Here is a 4,492-nt window from a genome sequence, read left to right on the forward strand (position 1 = left end):
TCACATATCATCAGCATCCATGTCGCTCAGACGTTTCTCGATATCTTGAAACAACTTCGCCACTTTTTACACTCAGGGTGACAATTATGGAATTATATGAAATAAAATCGTCATAACTTCTGAACGGTTTGCGTTAGAACGTTTAAACAGCACGGTAGGCCGTGGGGCATGATGGGAATTAGTATGCGCATGAATGGCCTACTCTCATTTGGATGGGTTCGTCAATAAGCGAAATTGGAGCATTTCGCGATCAACAAGTCTCTCTACCCTCAACGAGTGACTGTGTGATGTGCAATGTCCTGTCATGGAATATTCGGTGCGATATTCCTTAATAGCACCGTGGCTACCGAACGGTACGTGAAGGTTTTGGAAGATGATTTCATCCCCATTATCCAAAGTGACCCTGCTTTCGACATGATGTGGTTCATGCGAGACGGAACTCGACACCGCCGAAGCAGGAGAGTGTTTCATGCCCTGGAGGAGCACTTTAGGGACCTCATTCTGGTTTCGGGGTACCCAGAAGGCACTGGCATGGGCCTCGATTGGCCGCCATATTCTCCGTATCTGAACACATCTGACTCCTTTTTGTGGGGCTATATTAAAGACAAGGTGTTCATCAATAGCCCAAAAACCATTACTGAGCTAAAAACAGTCATTCAGGAGCTCATCGACAGCATCGATGTTCCGACACATCAGTGGGCCATGCAGAATTCCGCTATTCTTCTGCGTCAAATCATCGCCATTGATGGCAGGCATATCGAACATGTCATAAGCTAAATCCGAATATCTGTAGTGATGTTTACATTGTGAATAAAGTGTGTGCACACCGTACTTTGCAACTAATTTACGTTTCTTTTCATATAGTTCAATAACTCTCGTCCTCTATTTCACATATTCAGTTTTCGTTACTTACACTGTCGTTACTTAGTGCAATCTCGACTATCGTTACTTAGTGCCCTCCGGCCGCCAACTAAGTTCCTCAAGGAAGGATGATTTATAGCTCTCTTTCGTTCACTCTAAATTAATTCTGACATTAAAAACCCCTTGCTTCTTCCAGTACCGCAGTGGTAACGTGAGACTGTGTTGACACAACCAGTTTTATTCTACAGGACGGCTGTTTGTTCTCAGTTTATCTCGTATGTTTCCCTTCTGAAATTATGACTACTCGGATATTGATTATTTTGCCACCGACACAGATTTCGTTCCAAAATAAAAAACGTCGCGCCATACAGTGTGCTACATTCGATTACGAAGTACAGTAAAAGTAGTTTGACTCCATTAAAATCTAATGATCTGATTTTTTGCATACATCGGAACTGTTCTAGGACTAAAGCTGGTCGCAAGTTGCTAATATTCTGTCATAAACATGTTTTAATCCTATATTTACACAATGTGTAGAAATACGTCAGTATATGTAACTACATATCTAATAGGTAACAGCCAAAAACGTCCGAATATTTTAGTTTGTACGTTCATTGCAGTCACATATACATATAATTTATCTGTAAAATGATGAAAGAAAGCTCAACACAGTAGTTATTAAACGGCCTACGACTCAACTTGGTGCTTAATCAAACGTATCCGATATCCACTTAGCCATAACGACAAAAAAATAAATACTCTATAATTTTGAAATGAAGTTAAAGAGGATGAGCTATGACGTTACCAAGTAGTTACGACCATCCAATGTATAGTACGTTATTGATTATATACTGGTGGGCAAAATCCAAAACTCAAGGATGAAAAGAAATTACGCATAATGTGGAACAATCAAGTATTGCAGCTCGATGAAAATTTGACCACACAGGGAAAGAACTGCTACTGTACAGAGAATGTAACTAAAAGAAATACACAATGAGACGAGCATAAATGACACATTTGCTCAATGACAGCAATTGCGCTGGAGTCTACGTGATTAATTATGGTCCCTTAGACGTTAAAAACGACCATATGGCTGTTAGTAGGTTGTATGATCACCACGGAAGGCACTGCAAACGTGCCCCCATGCTGACCACTAAGTTCGTTAGGAGTTCTTGTGTGCCGGCCGCGGTGGCTACGGTCGCAGGTTCGAATCATGCCTCGGGCATGGATGTGTGTGATGTCCTTAGGTTAAATAGGTTTAAGTAGTTCTAAGTTCTATGTGACTGATGACTTCCGATGTTAAGTCCCATAGCGCTCAGAGCCATTTGAACCATTTTTGAGTTCTTGTGGTAGGCTGTTACTCTCCTCCAACAACGATGTTGACAACTGCTGGACGGTTGTTGGGTGGATGTGCACGTGCTGCTGTAGTCTCCCGAACACCCCCACGTGTGCTCGATAGAATTTAAGTCGAGGGACGGGCAGGGCAATCTATTCGCCGAATATTCTCTCGTTCCAAGAGATCCTCTAAATTTACTGTTCGATGCGATCCCCCGTTGCCGTACAAAAAACTGAAATCTTGGTCGATTGCACCCTTGAAAAAACGGACATGGGGAAGGAGTGCAGTGTTACAATAACGTTGACCGGTCAATGTCTTGTGTTCAGATGCCCGTGCAACATTATGCCCAAAGTACATCAAAACCTCAGACTACTAAAACGAATATGTAGAATAATGCTGATATGGCGAAATGTGGGATCACGTAATGCATCCAGGTGCATATTTTTAGGTCATAGACCAGGTTCATCATCTTGTATACACCATCAGCTATAGTTTTTCCGTGTCATACAGAGCCAACAGCAGTTGAGAATTTTCCTACCTGAATATTAGAGATGAGCGCGAGATATGAAATCGTATCAACAAACGAATTTGTACATATAACAAAGCTGCAAAATTAGTTGCGTGGCAATGGAAGGAACGAAGGAACACTGAGGTCTAACGTCCCGTCAACAATAAGTTCATTAGGGACGGAGCACACACTCTCATAGTTTCAAGGATGGGAAAGGGAATCAGCTGTGCCCTTTCAAAGAAGCTATCCCGGCCTCTGCCAGCAGTGATTTAGGGAAATCATGCGAAACCTGAATCAAGATGCCCGGACGCCGATTTGAACCATCGGCCTGTCAAATGCGAATCGAGTATGGTAACCATTGTCCCACCTCGCTCGGTGCATGGTGATGCAGAAGAGGGTGAAGTTCTTCGCAGAACCAACAAGGAAACTGTTATGCAAGCATCTTCGCTAGACGGTCTCAGAACCTGTAGCCAGGTGAGCCACTATTCTGTCTGGGATATTCTGCTGACGCACCGGACAGCTGCTGATCGCAAGCCATCACTCTGGCAGCAGATGTCAAGTCCTGACACAGTGCTGCCTCTTTATGTGATTAGAAGCAGTGTGTTTTCATAATGAAACCATGACAAGCAAGTACAATTACTAGTCACCCAGACCATTCAGTATCTGCCATCGGCTGTTTCATGCTAGGACACGGACCAATGTGGGTCATCCAGTCTTGTTTTCAACTGGCTGCTGGCGTACGGTCGACGCCTAGACCAGATACTGCAGAGGCCTTAAGTGGCGCCATCCGCCAGGGGCCTCCTGCAGACTGATATCAACCAACTCCCACACATCTCCAAGGGGTCCTCTGACCGCAGTCCGCTCCTAGGTGCCTCCTGCACCTCTCCTATTGTCAAGTCGCCGCATCCATGCGTAAACGCACTCTACTGCCACAATATCGCGTCGCGGGCCACTGACGTTGATTCTCCACCGCAATCCAGGGTTCGGGGAAACATCCGTATCGCCTCTACGCTGCCGCTTGGTCAACGCCCATCAGCTCCTGTCACTGCCGGCCAGCGCGTCCGGTGCTGGCCCGGCCGTGCTGCGTCAGTATCTGACGCAGCGCCACTGGGGAATAGTTAGCGCACCAGGCTGCCACGGTGCTGTGCTTCGCTGAGCGGAACAAGTATAGCTCCGCCACATGCTAACGTGTGTTTTGCCGTGGCGGGCTCTGCAATCCAGGATCAACGTACCGCATCACGACGGCGACGCCTGTAGCTATGAGTTCTTCCTATATAAAATATGTTGACGATATTGCTCCAGTTCTGATTCCACGATGGACGAGGAGCTGGTTCCTCGCACCTGTCATCCAGCTTACCAGCCTTGGACGTCGTCTAGATATTTTACGGTGTCAATAACGATCGGACCGTCTTGGCACCGTCATGAAAGGAATATGTGAAGAACATTGGAAGAAGTCTCAGGATAAGTGTTACGGCAACAAGGAAAAACTTGCGTAGTGCTATAGGGAGTCTTAGAAAGCAGGAATTGTGCAGAAACAAAAATATTGAAATATATCTGACAAATAATACAGGACGTTGGTACAAGCACTTTTCCGACACTCTGAGACGAAGATAATGTCACAAGAGAGGAAGACATAGTGGGCCGTATCAAACCAGTACGAAAACTGATGATCTAAAACAAAGAAAAGGGAGATGATTTACCACGAATCTAAAAAACTTATAACTTACTAGTCACCTGTTATAGAAACTAATAGTTAAGCTGATTGTTTTTATGGAGGGGGCAGTAAT

The sequence above is a fragment of the Schistocerca americana genome, chromosome X (genome assembly GCF_021461395.2).
Source record: "Schistocerca americana isolate TAMUIC-IGC-003095 chromosome X, iqSchAmer2.1, whole genome shotgun sequence".
Taxonomy (NCBI): Eukaryota; Metazoa; Arthropoda; class Insecta; order Orthoptera; family Acrididae; genus Schistocerca; species Schistocerca americana.